Here is a 24963-nt window from a genome sequence, read left to right on the forward strand (position 1 = left end):
GTAATGGGGAGGTAACTTACTTGTAGGATAAGGATATGTTCACACGGAGTATTTTGGGGGAGGAATATCTGCCTCAAAGCTCCAAACGGAATTTTGAGGCAGATATTCCTCCCCCAAAATACTCCGTGTGAATAGCAATGATCGCGCCGTTTTTCGCCCGCGGCCATTGAGCGCCGCGGGCAGAAAACACGCTTTCTCCTGCCTCCCATTGAAGTCAATGGGAGGTCGGAGGCGGAAGCGCCCGAAGATAGGGCATGTCGCTTCTTTTTCCCGCGAGGCAGTTTTACTGCTCGCGGGAAAAAGACGCCGACGCCTCCCATTGAAATCAATGGGAGGCGTTCTCGGGGAGTTTCTGCCGAGTTTTGCGACGCGGTTTCCGCGTCAATAAACTCGGCAAAAGACCCCGTGTGAACATAGCCTAACAGTGTATTAGCAGTGCCTAGTTAAAGAGGCTCTGTCACCAGATTTTGCAACCCCTATCTGCTATTGCAGCAGATCGGCGCTGCAATGTAGATTACAGTAACGTTTTTATTTTTTAAAAACTAGAATTTTTGGCAAAGTTATGACCATTTTTGTATTTATGCAAATGAGGCTTGCAAAAGTCCAAGTGGGCGTGTATTATGTGCGTACATCGGGGCGTGTTTACTACTTTTACTAGCTGGGCGTTCTGATCAGAAGTATCATCCACTTCTCTTCAGAACGCCCAGCTTCTGGCAGTGCAGACACAGCCGTGTTCTCGAGCGATCACGCTGTGTCGTCACTCACAGGTCCTGCATCGTGTCGGTCACATCGGCACCAGAGGCTACAGTTGATTCTGCAGCAGCATCAGCGTTTGCAGGTAAGTAGCTACATCGACTTACCTGCAAACGCCGATGCTGCTGCAGAATCAACTGTAGCCTCTGGTGCCGATGTGTCCTCGCTCGTCTGACACGATGCAGGACCTGTGAGTGACGTCACAGATCTGCACTGCCAGAAGCTGGGCGTTCTGAAGAGAAGTGGATGATACTTCTCGTCAGAACGCCCAGCTAGTAAAAGTAGTAAACACGCCCCGATGTACGCACATAATACACGCCCAGTTGGACTTTTACTTTAAACACGCCCACTTGGACTTTTGCAAGCCTCATTTGCATAAATACAAAAATGGTCATAACTTGGCCAAAAATGCTCGTTTTTTAAAAATAAAAACGTTACTGTTATCTACATTGCAGCGCCTATCTGCTGCAATAGCAGATAGGGGTTGCAAAATCTGGTGACAGAGCCTCTTTAACCCCTTCTTGACATTTGTCGTATGGATACGTCATGGAAAGCTAGTGCTCCCCGCATTTTGCCGTATCCATACGACAAATGGTGGACACCATCCCTGGGTGTCAGATGCATGTTATAGCTGACACCCTGGGGTAATGGCGAGCATTAACCCCTTAAATGTAGCGTTCAAACGCGATCGCTGCATTTAAGGTGTTTGCAGCTCATTGGTACCCCAGCAATGAAATTGCCGAGGTGCTGGTTGCTGCAAAGGCAACCGATATGCCTAGTACGGAAGACTTTCATGCCCCAACCGGAGGCAATGCCTAAAAGGCTTCCGTAGCCGTCGGCAAGATGGCATCGGCTCAGGAGCCGAGCCGGCATCATCAGCGGTGGATGTCAGCTGTATGTTACAGCTGACATCCACCTGCAACGGCAGGAACTGGAACTAGTTCCGGTTCCTGCCATTAACCCCCTACATGATCGATGCATCTTTGTGGAAGGCAGCAGATCGGCAGCCCTGCCACGCTATAGCAGCGCTGCCGACTGCTGCTACAGCAACAGGAGGCCTAACAATTGACTCCTGCTCTGTTATTACAGAAGCCGATTAGGCCCCACCTGGAGGCGAAGCCTTATCGGCTTGCTGTCAGTGAATGACTGACACATCTAATACATTGCACTACGTAGGTCTTATTATTTTCAAAGTTATGAGCATTTTCTAAATATGCTAATGTGGCTCTAATAGCCAAGTAGGAGGTGACTCTTTCTTTTCACTCTGGGCGGTGTAATGTTTTCTGTATGACGCTGTCCAATCCGCATACAGCATCTCCCCTTTCCTGCCCAGCAACACAGCGTGATCATATAGTATACCGCTTCAATTCCCGACTGTGTATTCAACTTGTGATACCTCCGGTTGTGTCACAGAGAACTGTGATCCTGGTGGCACCTCTTCTTTCATATACCACCAGAACCACTTTTCTAGGTTGTCCACAGCCGGAGATATGGCTATTTGAAGTGATCCTCCTTCCCTCCAGCCTCAGTCTCTCACACTGTGTGAAGCAGCTTCATGCTGATAGGACAGCGTCAGAGGCTGTGAGGTGACTCCACCTCAGGAGAATCGCTGGTGTTGACACCTACTTGTCTTGTTAAGCCTCATTTGCATATTTAGACAAAAACGTATAACTTTTAAAATAATAAAAATTTTGGGACACAATTTTCACTAGCATTGTCAATGTGACAGCGCCTATTAGATTACCCAGTAGATAGGGCATCACTAAACTAGTGACAGAACATGTGCAGCTGAGTGCAGCATGTTATAGGAAAGGCTTCACAAACACCGTCTCACGTAAAATTATTTCTCTAACTCCCTCCGTTATTTACATATCGGTGCCGTTATATTTGGCGCCCGATATGTGAATAAGCCCCTGAACAGTCAATGGGGCATTGACACTGTCCAATCAGCTGCGGACAGTATCAGGGCTGCTAGCGCTGTGTTCTTTGTGCTGCAGGTAGCGTGGGCGCACGTGAACGCACGGCCGTTCGCGCGCACATCGACGGATATAAGTAGATCTCCTCGTCTGCTTCTTGTCTCTGCTTCTTCTCCTCCTCCCGTGGCGGCGGGAGTGATGACGTCAATGTGTGAGCGAACAGCCGTGCGGGAGAGAACAAAGCACCAGCCGTCCTGACACTGTCCGCAGCTGATTGGACAGTGTCAGAGAGGAGACATCACGCCCCCTTGCCTTTTAGTTAGATAGAAATGCCCCATTGACTGTTCAGGGGCTTATTCACATATCGGGCGCCAAATATTACGGTAAATAACGGAGGAAGTTAGAAAAATAATTTTACGTGAGACAGTGTTTGTGAAGCTTTTCCTATTACTTGCTGCACATGTTTGAAAGGTTCTCTTTAAAAGAGGTCACAGTGAAGTGGTGAATGGGCTTATACAGTTTAATCAAAATGTGTACTAAGAACAGACTGCTCATCTTTTACATGGCAGCAATAGATCACTGTATGGATTGGATGTGTGGACCGCGTCTTTTCTTGTGTTGTAATATAATTTTACATGTAACATCAATCTGGTCACTCAACACAACGTCTGAACTCGGCCTGAAAGGCGTACTGGAAAAGGGCGTGGTTATGACAACAGCTGCTGCCACCTACGTACTTTAGTAGTTGTCCTGGGGTGGGGACATTACGGGGCTAAAGCAGCCGACATGCTGAATAAACACAATTCCCATCTTATCATTGAAACATTTAGCCCATGCATATTAACACCCAAAAGACAGTTTTCCAATACAGCCGGATTACCGACAGAGCGGAGAACCTTCTTCTTCCGCGTCCGGAGTTATATTTGAATTTCCCGCCTGCGTGATAAGAGCGTCAGGTCAGGGGGTGTGGCCAGTCAGGGGGTGTGGTCAGTTAGGGGTGTGAGGCTCCGGAGGAGGCAATGTTATGCAGCGCTTACTCAGTCCGCATATGTTTGTATGGCTATGTTCGTGGACAGCGCGCCGCTTTTTACTGTATTGCTATCAATAAAGATGTGTTCTTATTTGGAAAAAAAAAGCAATAGACGTGATCTGACGTCAATACTCACGAAGCCCGCCTCTGTACGCACGCAACGTACACGCCATTTTACGCAAAGGTCACGTAGCGCTCCGCCCACTTACGAGCCTTAAAAGGACCAGAGGGTAGAGTTTCGTACACATCGGTTGCTGGAAGAGGTGAAAAGCGAGAGCACGCCACATACAGGTGAGACCGCGATGCGCAAAACGATGGAGCCGAGGGAAGCATTCTATAGACCAGTGCGCAGGCGTGACTTCCATCTGTTAGGCTTCTTTACAGACGATAGAGCTACGTGCGTTTTATTAGGTCGCCCTTGATTGCTTGTTCTCAGCTGTGATGAGTAGGATATAGTATGACCTGGTATTGCAACCGTTAAATGTGCTTTGACCAGTAAATGATCACTTAATCTTCTCTCTGAGCTGAGACACGGGCGTGTCAGGTAGTCTATGAGCTTCTATTATCGCGCTGTATTACACCTCCTAGTGTGACTGGTGCCCTGGAACTGAGACTCAATGCACTAGACATTTTACCTGGCACTCTGGAAAGGGGCACGATGCTTGATCGTCTGGTTCCCTTAGGGGTTGTCCACGATTAGAAAATACTCTACTCTCACTTGAATGGGATTGAGTTGTAATACCTGATACAGGCCATAGCGATAAGTGGTGGTGTTTCTGGGGGTTTTGTTAAAGTTTATTTATTTATATTTTCTTTTGGAAAATCCCTTTAACCCCTTAATGACCAGCCTATTTTGGACCTTAATGACCAAGCTATTTTTTAAGTTTTTCCATCGTCGCATTCCATGAGCTATAACTTTTTTATTTTTGCGTCGACATAGCTGTATAAGGTCTTGTTTTTTGCGGGACAAGTTGTATTTTTTAATAGCACCATTTTGAGGTACATATTATTTATTGATTAACTTTTTTTTGGGGGGGGAATAGAAAAAACACTGAAATTTCGCCACGATTTTTCGTGTCTTAAGTCTACGCCGTTTACCGTGTGATATAAATAACACTAACTTTATTCAGTGGGTTGTTACGATTGCAACGATACCAAATTTGTATAGTTTTTGTATGTTTTCCTACTTTTACACAGTAAACGCTTTTTTTTCAAAATTATTTGTTTTTGTCTCCATATTTGAAGAGCCGTAATGTTTTTATTTTTTCGCCGATGCAGTTGTATGAGGGCTTTTTTGCGGGAAGACTTGTCGTTTTTATTAGTACCATTTTGGAGTAGATGCGACTTTTTGATCACTTTTTATAACTTTTTTTTTTAAGTCAGGATTAAGAGAAAACAGCAATTTTTCCATAGTTTATTAAATTTTTTACGGCGTTCACCGTGCGGGTTAAATAATGTAATAGATTTATAGTGGGGGTCGTTACGGACGCGGCGATACCAAATATGCGTATTTTTTTTCATTTAGTTTGTTTTTTTAATAGTAAAGCATTTTGTAAGGGGAAAAGCTGGGTTCATTTTTTTTTTTCACTTTTTTTTTTTAAATTAACTTTATTAAACTTTTTTTTTTTTCTTTTTTACTAGTCCCACTAGGGGACTATAATTTGCGATTCTCCGATCACTATTATAATACACTGCAATACTTCTGTATTGCAGTGTATTACTGCCTGTTAGTTTAAAACGGACAGGCATCTGCTAGGTCATGCCAGAGGCATGATCTAGCAGGCATTCATGTCAGGCAGACCTGGGGGCCTTTATTAGGCACCCGGCTGCCATAGAAGACACTAGGCGATCGTATCGCCGGGTGTCGGTGGGAGAGAGGGAGCTCCGTCCCTCTCTCCGAAACCACTCTGATGCGGTGCTCGCTATTGCGCACCGCATCTGAGGGGTTAAACATGTGAGATCGATACTAATATCGATCTCACACGGCAGAGCAGGGACGCCCCCAGCCCTCAGCTGCCTCTAGCAGCTGAGAGCAGGGAGATTTGACAGCTCCCTGCTCGGTTTACTCATTCTGACGCAGTGCCATAAAAAGGCACATGCATCAGAATAAAGCCCGTTACTGGCCGCCGTTAAAAGGCGTATTGGCGGTCACTAACGAGTTAAAGAGGTTCTGTCACCAGATTATAAGTGCCCTATCTCCTACATAATCTGATCAGTGGTTTTTATTTTGAAAAACGATTATTGAGCAAGTTATGAGCAATTTTAGATTTATGCTAATTAGTTTCTTAATAGACAACTGGGCGTGTTTTTACTTTTGACCAAGTGGGTGTTGTAGAGAGGAGTGTATGAGGGTGACCAATCAGCTTCATACAATTCTCATTGTTCCAGCCCAGCATGATCCACAGCACAATCACACTAACAATGGGCTGCAACAATGAGAAGTGTATGAAGCTGATTAGTCACTGATTGGTCAGCCTCCTAGACTCCTCTCTACAACGCCCAGTTGTACATTACCTTGGTCAAAGTGAAAACACGCCCAGTTGTCCATTGAGAAACTCATTCGCATAAATCTAAAATTGCTCAATAATCGTTTTAAAAATAAAAACCACTTATCTACATTACAGCGCTGATCAGATTATGTAGGAGACAGAGCATTTATATTGTGGTGACAGAGCCTCTTTAAATTAAATGGGGTCTTCCTAAAGTTGGATTGGTCATACAGTTTGGGAGCATTTTCAATAACACTGGGCAATCGCCAACTCACTAATGTAGTAAAGTGGCTTCTGAGGCCGTTTCAATTTGTCTTTGGTAATGCTCTTTCCTAAGGGAAGGTGTCATGATTTTTTATTTTTTGTAATGCTTTTTATATAATGTCAACAAATTGTAGTTATGTTGTCACTTTCAACGTTTTAATGTATTCTTACTTCTCTATGGGCTGCCATTTTTTTTTTTCATCTGTCGATTAACGACACATACTAAGATGCTATACAGCACATACAAGCCCACAGAGAATGCGAACGGGAGCCGTTCCGTTCTCAGGAGCGTGCACCGTCTCTGAACTGCACGTGCGCAGTTCCCACTCAGACCAGAAAGAAGCTTGTTCATAGAGCGAAATCCGGCGCCATTTTCATGTGGAACGGAAGCCGCTGCCAGACAGTACGATGACTACTTCCGGCCATATGTTAGAGGCTCTGTCACCACATTATAAGTGGCCTATATTGTACATGATGTGATCGGCGCTGTAATGTAGATTACAGCAGTGTTTTTTATTTAGAAAAACGATCATTTTTGACGGAGTTATGACCTATATTAGCTTTATGCTAATGAGTTTCTCAATGGACAACTGGGTGTGTTTTACTTTATGGCCAAGTGGGTGTTGTGGAGAGAAGTGTATGACGCTGACCAATCAGTGACCAATCAGCATCATACACTTCTCCCCATTCATTTACACAGCACATAATGATATAGCTATATCGCTATGTGCAGCCACATAAACACAGTATAACGTTACTGCTGTGTCCTGACAATGAATATACATTACCTCCAGTCAGGACGTGATGTGTATTCAGAATTCTGACACTTCTGTAGCGTCTCTGAGATTTTCAGCAAGGCAAGCGTAATCTCGCGAGATTACGATGTAACCTGTAATTTCAAATGAGATTACGCTTGCCTTGCTGTAAATCTCCGATGTCACAGAAGTGACAGAATTCTGAATATACATTACCTCCAGTCAGGACTTGACGTGTATTCAGAATCCTGACACTTCTGTAGCATCTGTGTGAGATTATAGCACAGCACAGTGAGATCTCGCTGTAAATTACAGTTTACAGCGTAATCTCGCGAGACTACTCCTGCTATGTACCCCCTGAGGAAGCCAAAGATAGCGAAACGCGCGTTGGGGTTGTACTGTGGACCTTCCAGCACGGACATATCGTGAGACTCCCACCTTTTAATGGGTAAGACAGCATCAATATAACTGATCACCATACAAGTACTGAGTTTCCCTATGTCACTATATTTTGGCCAGGCATTTATCCACTGTTGCCACAAACATTAGGACATCAAGAACTAGCAGTATATGACCCACTTGGTTGAGATATTCTATATACTTTATTGTATGGGTAGTGAATTTGGGTCTGCCCTAATATACCACTCCTTTATTGAATTTTGTCCTGTGCTGTATTGTATACCACGGTATTAGTACTAGAGTCTTCTTATGATGTGTTTTTAAATGTATGTTATTTTCTATCAATAAAATTTATATATTCTTGTATACTTAGACGCTATAGCTCTCTTCCTTCGGTATGGTTCTATAATTATGGAGCAGTCTATTTGATATAATATGGGGGGAAGTTGGTTCTCCAAACTTTACCTAGCCTGTAACCAACATATGCTTAGAGTTTATATATCTATACTCCTGCTATGCTGTAAATCATGGAGAAGTGCAGAGAAGTGGTCAGGATTCTGAATAGACATCACATCCTGGCTGGACGTATTGTATATTCACTGTCAGGACACTTGAGTAACGTTATACTGTGTTTATGTGGCTGCACATAGCGATATAGCTATATCGCTATCTGCTGTGTAAATGAATGGAGAGAAGTGTATGACGCTGATTGGTCAGCGTCATACACTTCTCTCCACAACGCCCACTTGGCCAAAAAGTAAAACACGCCCAGTTGTTCATTAAGGAACTCATTAGCATAAAGCTAATATAGGTCATAAATGATGGTTTTTCTAAATAAACTGCTGTAATCTACATTACAGCACCGATCACATCATGTACAATATAGGCCACTTATAATGTGGTGACAGCCTCGTTAAACGAAGGTGCAAGGAAGAGTAGCGTAGGTGGCAAGAACTTGCTAGATGAGCGGAGGCAGGAGCATGTAATTTGTTAGTTTATGATGTGCGACTGTGATACAGTCTGCTGAGCCCTGTATCTAATCCCATCGTGTGTGATATTGTCTGCTGAGCTGTGTATCTAAACCCGTCATGTGTGATACTGTCTGCTGTGCTGTGTATCTAATCCATCATGTGTGATACTGTCTGCTGAGCCCCTGTATGTAATGCTGTATGGTAGTTGGCAGAGACGCGGCGGCGTGTTAGAATTTTCCAAATCATCTGTAGATAATTGGTTGTATTTCTATATTTATTTTTTTAGTGTTTGTTTTTTGTTTGTTTTTTAGGAGAAGGACCGCGCCAGTCAGGAGTGAAGGTAGCGGAGTGGCTTAGCACGGCGTGGACGTACAGGGCATTTTGAGCAGCAGTACCCAGGATTTTTAGAAAGTAAGTATGACAGGTCCAAGGGAGTTCACCGGATTTTAGAGAATACATCTAGAGAAACATAGTGAAACCCACATTGGTAACACCTAATGAATAACAACTTTCAGACTTGCCTCAGAATGGTGTGAAGGTGGTTACTGCTGCTCCATTCACACAACTGCCATGCTATTACGTGTGCAACACCTCCTTATGTGTGGCAACATTCCTCCCATTCACTCTATTCATGTGGTACAGGTTTCTCGTGGTCTTTGGCCTATGCTCAAAAGTGCACCTACGACTGCAAGTAACCCCGACCATGTCAAGCAGCCACTGACATCTGTAATATTCCAATTGTTTTATGGTCCGGTTTGAAGGAGATTTCCATGCTGGGGGACTTCTGATCCCTGTCATGTAGAATTACAAGTTGATGCTTGGTTTCGTTCTGCCATGGTAAAACTTTGCTTCGTGCGGCAGATCTTTGTGAACTGGGAAAGTGGCGGAGTGGTGAGACAGGGAACGCATTTTAAACCAGCTACCATGTTGCACATATTTCACCGATTGAAGGGGATAAAACCAATTATTAATTGATTTCATTCTTCTATAGGAAATATTACTTTGGCATGTCAAATGATTGGCAGTACCAGGATTTTTTTTATGCACAATTTATTTGACTACAGAACAAAATAATAATTTATGTTCTGGATGTAATTCATATATTTGTGTTTGATGAAAGACACTTTGTGTTGCTTTGCAATCCACTTAGGGTTTCATCAAAAAAATAGAACTTGGTTTAGAAATGTTGTTGTCTTTGATTCCCTGTCCCTATTCCAGCCCAAATACGAGTAATTTTTGCTAAATCACACATCTGCTCTGCCAATGCCACGGAGATGGTGAAACTGTCTGGCACTGCGGCCTTTGACTGTTTTGCAGTGATAGTGCCACATATGACTCCTTATTTTTCAGCCTTGATGAACAGTCCATTCCCTGTGCCAAACCGTTACCTAGAAACTATTTTACATTTCCCAAACCTAATCGTACACATGACATATAGCTGTCACCCACCACAGTCAGTATTTATGGAACACTTTTAGGAAACAGAACCCAACCATCCGTCATTGTAAGGCCCCCTGCACACGAACGTGCTTTTGTGGCCGCAATTCCCCCGAAAATCCACGGGAGAATTGCGGCCCCATTCATTTCTATGGGGCCATGCACACGACCGTGGTTTATACGGTCTGTGCATGGCCCGGAAGACTGCACCGCAGAAAGAACGGACATGTCTTATTACGGCCGTGTTCTGCGGTCCGGGCTCATAGAAAATAATGTCATGTGCATTGCCGGCGATTTGCGGGCGTCTTGTGGCTGACAATCCGCTGCCGGCCGACCTGAAAATCACGGCCGTGCACATGACTACGGTCGTGTGCATGATTCCTTACCCAACCGTCCGTCATTGTAATTATATCGTTATACTTTCAGTCGAGTGCATTCATGATTTTGGCATATAAATACAGCGACTGAACCAGACATGGTTATCCATGTTTTTGGTTTGTCATCTTGGTTGATGTTGTAGTAATTGACTCGTATCACTCCCAACAACAAAGGTATTGTACCTACAGTAAATCCTCCAAGTTCCTCACACAAGGTCATCTATTCAGCTGTAAGTGGTTATGCATTTATTTTTCAAATGCCAAATATGTAATCCTACATAATAGTGAAAAATCTAAACTGCAAAACTTATACAAACTGTAGCTAGATACCTCCATGTCTCAACCTGTGTTGTGTGTATTTTTAAGTTATGGCTCCGAAGAGAAATCGGAAATCCGGTGATGAGAACAAAATGAGACCAAAAAGAATTCCACCCACTTTTACCCCAGAGGAGAAAGAAAAAAGAGCCCAGGACGTAAGACTTTGTGCAGTTGATGTGTTCTGTTCTTCACTGTGCTATCTGTTTTTTTTTGTTTTTTTTTAAAGATATCACGCTGACTCATTTCTATGGGGCCACACACACTTCCATCTAGCGGTTCTAACAAAATCTAAGGGTATGTTCACACGGCGGGGGTCCGTAACGGCTGAAATTACGGGGATGTTTCAGCCTGAAAACATCCCCGTAATTTCAGCCGTACCGGCATGTGCAGGCGCTTGAACGCCGCGTCAATTACGGCCGTAATTAGCGCTGCTATTCATTGGAGTCAATGAATAGCGGCTCCAATTACGGCCAAAGAAGTGACAGGTCACTTCTTCTACGCGGGCGTCTATTTACGCGCCGTCATTTGACAGCGGCGCGTAAATATACGCCTCGTGTGAACAGACAAACGTCTGCCCATTGCTTTCAATGGGCAGATGTTTGTCAGCGCTATTGAGGCGCTATTTTCGGGCGTAATTCGGGGCAAAAACGCCAGATTTACGTCCGTAAATAGGCTGTGTGAACATACCCTAAAAGGTACTATTCCTGTCTGTTTTTGCTGGAACCGTCTCGGCCATTCCATTCTTTGTCGTGTCCTATATTTTGTGCCTTTTCACTCACCTTGTCGCCTGTTGCAGTAAATGGAGCGCACACTGAACATACGTATGCGACTGTGTGAAAAACACATGCCACTCTCATCAGTGATGAATAACGCAATGCACATGTAGTGATTTCCGTACGTTTCTTACATGATAAAATCTGTCATGCTCCTAAATGTAGACTTACAGTACATTTTACAGTGACAACATTTTTTTTTTTAGAGAGAGATATTATATCAGGAGCTTCGTGAACGGTGCAGATTCTATCAAGATCCCGATCGAATTCTGGCAGTGCAGCCTATGAGAAAAAGACAAGAACGACGTCCATTGCCATCAGTAAGAACTGTAGCATCGTGGTTAAAGTGTGGTAAATGTATGAATTTGCCTACTGAAGAGGAATGCGTCTGTTGTCGAGATATACGCGGTAAACTGAACAAACAGGAACAAGTAGACGAGCCTATGCCGTGCATTACAGAGCACCCTACTTTTATTGACATGTGTCTCAACAAGGAGAAACTTTCACTCTGTGAAATGTATCGACGTTTTGGTCCAACACGTACACCTCCACTGGATAACAGGTAACCACATTAGTTTGTGACATTATTTGGTAGCTCTGGTCTTGTAATTTTAGCATTGTTTAACCAATGATGCGAATGTGAACATAGCCTTATGCCTGTAATATATATATTTTTTTTTAAATATTTTGATTTTGAGCTGCATGCATGTGGCTAACATGTATATGTCAGCCCAAATTCTTAATGTGATTAGTGTAAGACTAGCAGTAAACTATGATCGTATAACACGCTGCAATCTACCTATGCGTGTCGCCACAGCCTTTGCGAGTTCTTATGTTTGCAGATTCTCCAGTCAATAATATGACCATGTTGGGGTTGACAGTATAAGGTTGCTCTCTGTATAGTGTTCAAATGTGACTGACTAAAAATTTTGCTTTGCACTTTTACTAACACATTTTTTTTTTTTTTTTACTCCTGTATAGATCGTTACGGAAGGCGGCTTATCGAATGTTCACTCTGTGGGATCACAAATACCTTGGACCAAATCACTACAGTACGATACCAGCATGTGCTGTCCGTAAAGTCAGAGAAATGTTTCCCAAAGAAATCCAGATACCTAGGGTTCAGACAAGCCACGGACTATAATAATGCTTCTGATATGGCAGGTTTATGAATTTTTTGTTGTAATGGAATGGTTTCACGTTTTAGTTTCCTATGTATATTTTTGAAAGAAAATCATTTATTTGTGTCAAACACCAGAACAGATTTTAAATAAAGAGATGTTGAAAATTATTTACGATGGCTTATTTTTTCTAACATAGTAACACAGGATAAGTATTGTACATAATAGAAAATAATAGACTAAAAAGTGCTGGTCTGATTCCAAGGAAGGCAAAAACCCCCAGGTTTGCAGAGGCCAATAGCCCCCTAATTTCTAAAGGTCTTCACTCTTGACTGGCGCAGTTCTTCTCCAAAAAAAAAAGCACTCAAAAAAAGGAAGGAAATTACAAATCTAATTATCTACATATCATTTGGACAATTGTGTATTTGTATACAAACATGTCACCACTTCTCTGCCAACTACCCCACACAAGACAAGCCAACACTAATCACTTTGTCTGCACGTGGATCACGAACTTCACTTTTCCAACCATGGGTGAGTGGACTCTTCCCTGGCTGTATCTGGTGATCCCAGATGAATAGCCTTGCACACTCTGCACATCCTGCTTATATATCGCAGTTATACTTGATGGTACTCCTTTCTGTTCTTGGGGACTTGTGTACAGTACATTTAGACAATATTAAAGAGGCTCTGTCACCAGATTTTGCAACCCCTATCTGCTATTGCAGCAGATAGGCGCTGCAATGTAGATAACAGTAAAGTTTTTATTTTTAAAAAACGAGCATTTTTGGCCAAGTTATGACCATTTTTGTAATTATGCAAATGAGGCTTGCAAAAGTCCAAGTGGGTGTGTTTAAAAGTAAAAGTCCAAGTGGGCGTGTATTAGGTGCGTACATCGGGGCGTTTTTAATACTTTTACTAGCTGGGCGCTGTGAAGAGAAGTAACATCCTCTTCTCTTCAGAACGCACAGCTTGTGACAGTGCAGATCTGTGACGTCACTCACAGGTCCTGCATCGTGACGGCCACATCGGCAGCAGAGGCTACAGTTGATTCTGCATCAGCGTTTGCAGGTAAGATCGACTTACCTGCAAACGCTGATGCTGCTGCAGAATCAACTGTAGCCTCTGGTGCCGATGTGGCCGTCACGATGCAGGACCTGTGAGTGACGTCACAGATCTGCACTGTCACAAGCTGGGCGTTCTGAAGAGAAGAGGATGTTACTTCTCATCAGAGCGCCCAGCTAGTGAAAGTATTAAAAACGCCCCGATGTACGCACATAATACACACCCACTTGGACTTTTACTTTTAAACACACCCACTTGGACTTTTGCAAGCCTCATTTGCATAACTACAAAAATGGTCATAACTTGGCCAAAAATGCTCGTTTTTTTAAAATAAAAACGTTACTGTAATCTACATTGCAGCGCCTATCTGCTGCAATAGCAGATAGGGGTTGCAAAATCTGGTGACAGAGCCTCTTTAAGATTTGATGTCTTTTCCTCCTGAGCAGCTTTCTGATTTTTCTGATGCTGTTTCAACTGTAGGATGTGTATTTGAGTAAGTGGTTTCCTGACTTGGATTCCCCCCCCCCCCCCCCCTACTTTTTGGAGTGATACAGTTAGAGCAGTGTGAGATTTAAAATTAGCAGCTGCTTTTGCAATTACCTACTAGTTACTATCATATTACATACCTGTATCCTTCTGTGCTATCTATTGTTATGCTCATGTCCCCATGGTCATATATATTACTTGTTATTATATATTACTTGTTAGTGACCCATATGCAATTTCTTCTTTTTTAGAAACCTCGCCATGTTTTTGATATGTAAATTATATGTAATAAAATTTATTTTTTGTACTTTACATATAGCTTTAAAGGAACAGTGTCATCACAAATTATTTTTTTATATGTTAAAGATGTTAGTGCTTTATTAAAAACGTTTATATTCATTTGTGTGTTTGTGTTTAACTTTTTCCTATTTTTACACTTTTTCTTCCCTATGGGGGCTGCCATTTTTTGTTCCATTTCTGTGTGTCGATTAACGACACATACAGACATGGAATACGGCAGCCACAGTCCCATAGGGACTGCGACCGGCTCCCGTCTCATTGACTTCAGTGTACGGCGTCTGTGTGGGAACTGCGCATGCGCCGCTCCCACACCGTCCAATTCGAAATTGGCGCCGTCCGGCGCCATTTTCCTGTGGACCGGAAGTCGCGGCCGGACAATAATATTACTACTTCCGGTCGCGGCTTCCGGATTTGTGCACTTGCACCAGCGGCAGCAAACGGAGCGGACGGGCCGGAGGGAGCCGCGGCGGCAGGAGCAGGTAAGAGATTTCAATGTATGTTCGTGTTTGTGTGTTACTACTGTATGTAAACCTACTACACTGTGTGTTCGCTCAAAAAATGGCGACACACAGTGTAGGAGGTTACACCGTTCAAACCCCTCGTTTATCCCGGCACTAGCCAGGATCAAGGAGGGGGGGATGCTGAGAGCTCACTAGAGCGAGGGCTTTTTACCCAATTTTGCAAAGCTGCAATTTTGGGAATAGCTCCATCTAGTGACCAAAAATGGGTAGTATTATAAATTAGAATTTATATTTCCTGACTCGTGAAAAAAATAAAAAAAATGTGAACAATGTTTAATCACCCACACACTAAATGTTTAATTTTTAAAAAAAAAACATGTTTTTCTGGCAACACATTCCCTTTAAGGACTTTTTTTTTTTTTTTCTCAATTTATGCTATGAATCAGCGAGTCTGCTATTTTGCGACATTTTGGGGGTGCCTTACACCAATGTTGGCTGCACCTAACCAGTTATCTGTCCCTGTGAGACATTTGTTTATAATCACGCCTCCCTGTGTGTACGGTGGCCCACAGCCTCCCTGTGTGTACGGTGGCCCACAGCCTCCCTGTGTGTACGGTGGCCCACAGCCTCCCTGTGTGTACGGTGGCCCACAGCCTCCCTGTGTGTACGGTGGCCCACAGCCTCCCTGTGTGTACGGTGGCCCACAGCCTCCCTGTGTGTACGGTGGCCCACAGCCTCCCTGTGTGTACGGTGGCCCACAGCCTCCCTGTGTGTACGGTGGCCCACAGCCTCCCTGTGTGTACGGTGGCCCACAGCCTCCCTGTGTGTACGGTGGCCCACAGCCTCCCTGTGTGTACGGTGGCCCACAGCCTCCCTGTGTGTACGGTGGCCCACAGCCTCCCTGTGTGTACGGTGGCCCACAGCCTCCCTGTGTGTACGGTGGCCCACAGCCTCCCTGTGTGTACGGTGGCCCACAGCCTCCCTGTGTGTACGGTGGCCCACAGCCTCCCTGTGTGTACGGTGGCCCACAGCCTCCCTGTGTGTACGGTGGCCCACAGCCTCCCTGTGTGTACGGTGGCCCACAGCCTCCCTGTGTGTACGGTGGCCCACAGCCTCCCTGTGTGTACGGTGGCCCACAGCCTCCCTGTGTGTACGGTGGCCCACAGCCTCCCTGTGTGTACGGTGGCCCACAGCCTCCCTGTGTGTACGGTGGCCCACAGCCTCCCTGTGTGTACGGTGGCCCACAGCCTCCCTGTGTGTACGGTGGCCCACAGCCTCCCTGTGTGTACGGTGGCCCACAGCCTCCCTGTGTGTACGGTGGCCCACAGCCTCCCTGTGTGTACGGTGGCCCACAGCCTCCCTGTGTGTACGGTGGCCCACAGCCTCCCTGTGTGTACGGTGGCCCACAGCCTCCCTGTGTGTACGGTGGCCCACAGCCTCCCTGTGTGTACGGTGGCCCACAGCCTCCCTGTGTGTACGGTGGCCCACAGCCTCCCTGTGTGTACGGTGGCCCACAGCCTCCCTGTGTGTACGGTGGCCCACAGCCTCCCTGTGTGTACCGTGGCCCACAGCCTCCCTGTGTGTACCGTGGCCCACAGCCTCCCTGTGTGTACCCTACTGAACAAAAAGACAATGCGGAACAGGGGAAGTAGAGACTCCTAGCATCATAAATGTCTGTTACCTACAGCACCTGTAGCATGGTGACACGGCCCCACTACTATCATGTGTATTCGTGCCGCCACCGCTCCTAACCCCATCTCCGCATTACCCCATCACATAATTACCTACCTTGCATAATTACTCGTCTCCTTGCCTCGCTGCTCGATGGTCTCCTCACTGTAGAACAGGGGTCTCAAGCCCGCGGGCCGCATGCAGCCCCTGGTGCTGTCATCTGCAGCCCGCGGGACACAGCCGCTAGTATCGGCTCTGCTCCGAGACTCTGGAATTCCCTGACATCGCTGTTCACATATGAACAGCGATGTCTGGGGCTTCCCCAGAGCCGGAGTCCCGAGCAGAGCGCTGGTGTCGGCTCTGCTCCTGGACTCTGGAATTCCCTGACATCGCTGTCCACATATGGACAGTGTGTCAGGGTCTTCCCCAGAGCGGAGTCCCGGGCAGAGCGCTATTATCGGCTGCTCCGGGACTCTGGGGAAGCCTCTGACATCGCTGTCCATACATCGACAATGTCAGGGGCTTCCCCAGAGCAGGAGTCCCAGTGATGTCAGGAGCACAGCTGGAGTCCCAGGAAGAGCCTACTAGCTCTGGGCAAGCCCCTGACATCACTGGGGCAGCCTCTACAGAGGGCGCTGGGGCCGCCTCTACAGAGGGCGCTGGGGCCGCCTCTACAGAGGGCGCTGGGGCCGCCTCTACAGAGGGCGCTGGGGCCGCCTCTACAGAGGGCGCTGCCCAATCTTGACATGTGTGCTAACTGAGCTGCCGGACTGTATTTAGCGACACTTAAACTGGAAAGCTGGATTGTTGAAATAAGCACGTGGAGAAATATCTCAAATTTTAAACCTAGCGGTATTATTATAGTAATGTAGTATTATTATAGTAATATAGTGTTATAGTAGTTCAAATAACTAATTGATTAACAATAATTTTGTATTGTATCAAATTTGAAAGTAATGCGGCCCGTCAACTTCCCATTTTTTCTATATGCGGCCCACTTACCCGGCCGAGTTTGAGACCCCTGCTCTAGATGAATAAGGGATACTGGATCCAACTGACGAGATCCAAGTAAGGCTTCGTTCACATCTGCGCCAGGATCCCGTTCCGACATTCCGTTGGAGCTTTCCGTCGAAACCGGACCCTGGCTGACACCAAAACCAAAGGAAGCAAGGTTCCCGTCGTTTTGACGGAATCAATAGCATAGTCGACAACGCTATTGATTCCGACAAATGGAAACCATTGGCACCGGAACCATCACAATTGAAACCTTTGGTTTCCATTTGTGTCAATCAGGGTCCCGTTCCGACGGAAAGCTCTGGCGGCGCGTCGGAACGGGACCCCGGCGCATATGTGAATGAAGCCTAAGGGTGCCTTCACATATATAAGGGCCTGTTCACATCACCGTTCATTTCCATTCTGGGGTCCCGTCGGAGGTTTTCATCGGATGAACCCCGCAACGGAAAGTGAAAGCACAGCTTCCGGTTCAGTCAACATTGATCTCAATGGTGACGGAAACATCGCTAATGGTTTCCGTTCGTCACCATTCCGGCAGGTTTCCGGTTTTCCAACGGCATCAATAGCGGAGTCGACTGCTCTATTGATTTCGACAGAAAACAGGAAACCTGCCGGAATGGTGACGAACGGAAACCATTAGCGATGTTTCTGTCACCATTGAGATCAATGGTGACTGAAACGGAAGCTGTGCTTTCACTTTCCGTTGCGGGGTTCACCCGACGGAAACCTCCGACGGAACCCCAGAATGGAAATGAACGGTGATGTGAACAGGCCCTTAGTTGCATCAGCACTGGTTTTTTGTCTCAAGTGATTACAACTGATGCAAAAACGGATGCAAAAATTGATCAGTTGCCATCAGGCTTTATCACAATTTTTACTACAAAACCATCAGTTGTCATTTGTTGTCATCAGTTTTTACCATCCGTTTTTAACATCAGTTTTTACCATCAGTTTTTACCACAATGGTCCACAAAAAAGAGACAGTCTAGGGCAGGGGTCTCAAGCACGCGGCCCGCGGGCCGCATGTGGCCCCTGGGGCTGTCATCTGCGGCCCGCGGGACGCAGAACCGCTAGTATCGGCTCTGCTCCGAGACTCTGGAATTCCCTGACATCGCTGTCCACATATGAACAGCGATGTCTGGGGCTTCCCCAGAGCCGGAGTCCCGAGCAGAGCGCTGGTGTCGGCTCTGCTCCGGGACTCTGTGGAATTCCCTGACATCGCTGTCCACATATGAACAGCGATGTCTGGGGCTTCCCCAGAGCTGGAGTCCCGAGCAGAGCGCTGGTGTCGGCTCTGCTCCGGGACTCTGTGGAATTCCCTGACATCGCTGCCCATATATGGACAGTGTGTCAGGGTCTTGCCCAGAGCGGAGCAGAGCAGAGCGCTGGTGTCGGCTCTGCTGCTGGACTCTGTGGAATTCCCTGACATCGCTGTCCACATATGAACAGCGATGTCTGGGGCTTCCCCAGAGCCGGAGTCCTGAGCAGAGCGCTGGTGTCGGCTCTGCTCCGGGACTCTGTGGAATTCCCTGACATCGCTGTCCACATATGAACAGCGATGTCTGGGGCTTCCCCAGAGCCGGAGTCCCGAGCAGAGCGCTGGTGTCGGCTCTGCTTCGGGACTCCAGGGAAGCCTCTGACATCGCTGTCCATACATCGACAATGATGTCAGGGGCTTCCCCAGAGCAGGAGTCCCAGTGATGTCAGGAGCACAGCTGGAGTCCCAGGAAGAGCCTACTAGCGCTCTGCCTGGGACTCCAGCTCTGGGCAAGCCCCTGACATCACTGGGGCAGCCTCTACAGAGGGCACTGGGGCATCCTCTACAGAGGGCACTGTGGCAGCCTCTACAGAGGGCACTGTGGCAGCCTCTACAGAGGGCACTGTGGCAGCCTCTACAGAGGGCACTGTGGCAGCCTCTACAGAGGGCACTTTGGCAGCCTCTACAGAGGGCACTGTGGCGTTATCTACAAGTGGATGTGGGACAGTATCTGAAGAGGACACTGTCATTATCTAGGGGTGTGTTGCATTATCTACAGCGGGCACTGTGGCCTTATCTACAGCGGGCACTGTGGCCTTATCTACAGCGGGCACTGTGGCCTTATCTACAGCGGGCACTGTGGCCTTATCTACAGCGGGCACTGTGGCCTTATCTACAGGTGTGTTGCATTATCCACAGAGGGCACTGCGGCAGCATCCACAGTGGGCACTGCGGCAGCATCCACAGTGGGCACTGCGGCAGCTTCCACAGTGGGCACTGCGGCAGCATCCACAGAGGGCACTGCGGCACTATCTAAAAAGGGGCTGCCCAATCTTGACATGTGTGCTAACTGAGCCGCCGGACTGCATTTAGCGACACTTAAACTGGAAAGCTGGATTGTTGAAATAAGCACGTGGAGAAATATCTCAAATTTTAAACTTAGCGGTATTATTATAGTAATATAGTGTTATAGTAGTTCAAATAACTAATTGATTAACAATAATTTTGTATTGTATAAAATTTGAAAGTAATGCGTCAACTTCCCATTTTTTCTATATGCGGCCCACTTACCCGGCCGAGTTTGAGACCCCTGCTGTAGAACCTCCTACCACTGTGCAGTCGCTCAGAAAATGGCGGCACACACATGTAGGTGGTTTGAATACCTTCAAACCCCTCCCCCGCCTGGCACTAGGCAGAAGAAGGGAGGGGGGGATTGTGTGAGGACACTAGAGGATGTGTAAACCCCAAATTTGCAGCAGAAATCCAATGAGGTTGCTTTACCACAGTGACCATGCTGCAATCTTGGGAATTGCTCCCTCTAGAGGCCAGCACGTGGAAATTTTATAAATTAGTATCTAATTTATAATTTCTGACTTGTGAAAAAATGAAAACAATGTGTAATCAGTTATATACTAATTGTTTAGCTGAATAAAAAAAAAAAAAAAAAGTTGTAGCGACACATTCCCTTTAACCTAAAACTAACCTTCCCCTTGTCAACTTTTGTCCGGGATATACGATACCGTAAATCGTATAAGAGACTGCCGTTTTTTTTTTCTTTCATTTACTGTTTTCTTAAGGGGATTTTGGTCTTTTAATAATAGAAGTAACTGCGGTAAGGGTCCATTCACATGTTTTCACAGCAATTTGGTGTGTTTTTCAATGTGGTAGCAGTGAAAATAAAACTGCATAAAAAACCACCAAATTGTGGTGAAACAGCTTGCAGTTCTAACCGCACCGCAACCACAATGTGTGAATAAACCCTAGGGGTGCCTTCACACAGAGCGGCTTTTTTGTTTGTGTAGTCTTTACAATGATTGTGCATAGCTTTTAATTTTTTTTAATTTTTTTTTACACAAACGCTGCGGTCAAATGTTAGCTGGAAGTCAACTGGAAAATAACGAACACTTTCCCCCTTTTTTTTTTTTTTTTTGCAATGTGTAGCTGAGAATTCTGCTGTGGAAGTTCCACAGCGTATCCTGCCTTTGGGAACGTAACCTTGGGTTGGATACTCTGCGTAAAAACTGCGCGGCGTATCCAACCTGGAACTTGCGACCTGTTTTCAAACTGAATTTCCGCTGTGGAAAAATAGCGCTCATATTTACGTGGGGTCTTCTCTGCTTGTAGTCCGGCCTCCTACGATTACGTTGGAGGCCATTTGACGCTGCAGCCTGTGATTGGCGCTAGCAGTCACACAGGCTAAAATGTCATACCAGGAGGCTGGACTGCAGGAAGGGGAGCATTCTGGGTAAGTGATTATCATTTTATTTATTTTTTATTTCCAGAGTTGCGACTTTTGCAGTGTAATCGCTGCAAAAATCGCAACACTTGGCTTTCTGTTGCGGGTTTTGCATCCCCATTGAACGCAATAGAGAACCACAACAGGAAATCAACAAATGCAGCATAAATTTACATGCAGCGGAGTTCAATTCTGCACTGCAGGTCAATGTATTAACTTTTACACTGCGTTTTTTCCGCAGCGTGGGCGGGAGTTTCTAAATCTCATATTTTGCTGCTACTGTAAATGCTGCATAATTTACACACTTCCGTTGCGGAAATCTCGCAGCGTTTACACTACGTGGGAACCCGGCCTTAGGCTGGATTCATATGGGATAGGAACCCTGCAGATTTTCTGCATCAATGTGCGGTTCTTGCCATGGCCTTCAACCCTTCTGCATTGAAAATGGTGAAATTTGCAATAAACATCAGAACACAATCTGCATGCTGCAGTGCCCTGATGAAAGCCTTTTGTCTTTAAGGGGTTCAGTCAGTGTCCATGGGTCTTCGGCATTTTACTGGATCAGTGTTGCGCCTCTAGCAGAGCCTCCATCTCTGATGTCAATATATCATTAGTTGCTGTTAGCTCCAGTGGTCCCTGCAGCGAGGGCTTACGACATCATTCATGTAACCACTTCAACCAATCACTGGTGTTTGACCACTAAGGCCAGTGATTGGCTGTGGTCGTTATGTGAATGTGTGATGTCATCACTGCAGGATTGGCAGTGGCCACTGCTGGAGCAGCGGGGGATTTAACAGATTAGAAACTACATTAACACCAGTTAGGTCTGTAAATTTAAAGAGGCTCTGTCACCAGATTAAAAGTGCCCTATCTCCTACATAATGTGATCGGCGCTGTAATGTAGATAACAGTGGTTTTTATTTTGAAAAACGATCATTTTTTAGCAAGTTATGAGCAATTTTAGATTTTTGCTAAATAGTTTCTTAACCCCCTCCCGCCCAATCACGTACAGTTACGTGATTAAAACTGGTGGCTTAACACCTTTTCACGTAACTACGTGATGGAGATGAAGCTGGCTCAAGAGCTGAGCCAGCGACATCACCGCCGGGTGACAGCTGTATGTTACAGCTGTCACCCTGAGGTATCGGCCAGGACCGGAGCTAGCCTCCGATCCGGCCGATTAACCCCTCAGATGCTGCATTCAATAGAGATCGCAGCATGTGAGGAGTTTTTATAGCGACCAGCACCCCAGCAACGTGATCGCTGGGTTGCCGGTGGCTGCAATGGCTATCGGAGGGGTAATACTTACCTCCCGGTCCGCGAGTAACGGAATCCTCCTATGCCCCGTCGTCGGCGGGGCCCAGGAGGCTTCCGGTACCATCGGCAAGATGGCGCCGGCGTCATCCACTGTATGTTACAGAGGACACCCCGATCTATCGCCAGGAACCGGAGCCAGCTCCGATTCCTGGCATTAACCCCTTCGATGCAGCGATCCATTGTGATCGCTGCATCCTAGAGGTTTGTAGCAAATCTGCAGCTTTGCCACACGATGGCAAGGCTGGCGACTGCTACTATGGCAACAGGAGCCCTAACAATGGACTCCTGTCTGCCATTACGTAAGCTGATTAGACCCCGCCCAGAGGCGGAGCCTGATCGGCTTGCTGTCAGTGAACAACTGACACTTCCAATACATTGCACTACATAGGTAGTGCAATGTATTAGAACATCAAACAAACAGTTGGACCTTCAAGTCCCCTACAGGGGCTAAAAAAAAAGTGTAAAGAAAAAAAAAAGTTAAAATAAAACTTGTAAGACATACAATAAAAGTTTCAAGTAATAAAATAAAACACAATCGCCCTTTTTCCCTTATAAAGTCATTTATTATTGAAAAAAATAATAAGCCATACATATTTAGTATCGCTGCGACCGTAATGACAAACTATAAAAATATTATGTTTATCCCGCACAGTGAATGGCGTAAAAAAAAAACTCAAACACTGCCATAATTACTGTTTTGTTTGGTCACTGTCTTCCAAAAATTGAAATAAAAAGTGATCAAAAAGTCGCATGTATCCAAAAATGGTACCTATAAAATCTATACCTCGTCTCGCAAAAAAAAAAACCCTCACACAGCTCCGTCGACAAAAAAATGTAAAAGTTATGGCGCTCACAACATGGCGACAGAAAAAATACATTCTCTTTCCAAAAGTAATTTTATTGTGCAAAAAGTTATAAAAAAGTTCTATAAATTAGGTATCGCCGGAATCGTACTGACCCGCAGAATAAAGGTAACGTAGATTATAACGCATGGTGAACGCTGTATATAAAAAAAAAAACAGCAATTCTGCCATAGTTTTTTAGTTTGTTTTTTTTAGTCACCTTGCCTCCCAAAAAAAGGATAACAAGTGATCAAAAAGTTGCATGTACCCCAATATGGTACCAATAAAAGCTACAGCTAGTCCCGTAAAAAAAAGACCCCTCATACCACTACATCTATGAAAAAATAAAATAAGTTAAGGCTCCAATAAGTCAGGAAAGAACAATATCCAGTTGTGCCGGCCCGAGGGGAACACTTCTTCTGTTTCAAAAGGCGATGTATCAAGGCACTAAAATTAGGGAACCAGGAAGGGGAGGGCCCAAACATGTCCGCTGGAAGCGAGGGCGCCCGTATTATACCAGGACAACACTTTCCCGGCAAAATTCCCCAAACTGCAAAGGTGCGGCGTGTGAACCAAAAGGGGGATAAGAAAGGACGCCAGATATCAGTGCGACACCGGCCTGTGCAGAAAGGATCAATCAGAGCGTAACACACATCTATGGATTATTTTATTATTTTTACCTTATACCACCTGACTATGCCCCTGATGTACTAGGCCGAGCTCACATAAGCCCCACGTTATAAACAGAAACAACAGTGATACTCCAAACAAAACTATTACCAAGCAAATTACACGCTCCAAAAGCCAAATGGCGCTCCCACCCAACTGAGCCCTACCAGCATGCCCAAACAGCTGTTTACGTCCACATATATGGCATCGCCATACCCGGGAGAACCTTTTTACAATTTTTGAGGTGTGTGTCCCCAGTGGCATAAGCTGGGCACGACAATATTGGACAATGAATTGGCATATCTAGGGAAAAATTTAAATTTGTATCTTCGGCAGCGCAATCATTTATGGAAAAAACACGTGGGGTGAAGATGCTCTTAATAAATGCCTTGAGGGGTGCAGTTTCCAAAATGGGGTCACTTCTCAGGGGTTTCTTTTATTTAACATCAAAGCCTCTGCAATTGTGAACCAATACTTTATATGTCGCCAAATTAGGCCTCAATTTTACATGGTACGCTTTCACTCCTGAGCTCTGTCGAATGTCCAGGCAAAAGATTAGGGCCGCACGTAGGGTGTTTCTAAAACCGGGAAACACTGCATAATAATTGAGAGCTGTCTTGTTATGGTGGCACAAGCTGGGCACCACATATTGGCGTATCTAAGGAAAAATTCCCACTTTCACTCTCCCACATCGTGTGCACACGAATTTCTGCAAAACACCTGTGTGGTTAACATGCTCACTACACCCCTAGGTGAATACCTTGAGGGTGTTGTTTCCAAAATGGGGTCACTTCTGGGGGGGATCCACTGTTTTGGTCCCAC

General features: G+C 45.7%; 1 protein-coding gene, 1 long non-coding RNA gene and 1 other non-coding gene across 5 annotated transcripts in view; 2 read left to right on the plus strand and 1 right to left on the minus strand.

Annotated features, from left to right (window-relative positions):
• The window catches only part of LOC142741064 (schlafen family member 9-like), a 57075-nt gene extending 53462 nt beyond the window's left edge, over positions 1-3613 (minus strand). The window contains exon 1 of the mRNA XM_075850456.1: positions 3550-3613. The gene's annotated coding sequence lies outside the window, so the exon portion shown is untranslated. The remainder of the gene's footprint in view (positions 1-3549) is intronic.
• A 112-nt stretch (positions 3614-3725) lies between these two features.
• On the plus strand, positions 3726-12773 carry LOC142741065 (uncharacterized). Of its 3 annotated transcripts, none has more exons than XR_012880986.1 (5): positions 3726-3990; positions 8864-8988; positions 10758-10864; positions 11689-12044; positions 12464-12773. It is a non-coding gene; the product is annotated as an uncharacterized LOC142741065 (long non-coding RNA). The 3 variants fall into 3 exon arrangements; XR_012880985.1 differs by having other exon boundaries at positions 3729-3990; positions 8889-8988; XR_012880987.1 differs by lacking the exon at positions 3726-3990 and adding an exon at positions 4117-4243 and having other exon boundaries at positions 8889-8988.
• On the plus strand, positions 4134-4226 carry LOC142747816 (Z30 small nucleolar RNA). Its single transcript, XR_012882052.1, has one exon. It is a non-coding gene; the product is annotated as a Z30 small nucleolar RNA (small nucleolar RNA).
• Positions 12774-24963: the final 12190 nt, after the last annotated feature.

The sequence above is a fragment of the Rhinoderma darwinii genome, chromosome 2 (assembly GCF_050947455.1).
Source record: "Rhinoderma darwinii isolate aRhiDar2 chromosome 2, aRhiDar2.hap1, whole genome shotgun sequence".
Classification (NCBI taxonomy): domain Eukaryota; kingdom Metazoa; phylum Chordata; class Amphibia; order Anura; family Rhinodermatidae; genus Rhinoderma; species Rhinoderma darwinii.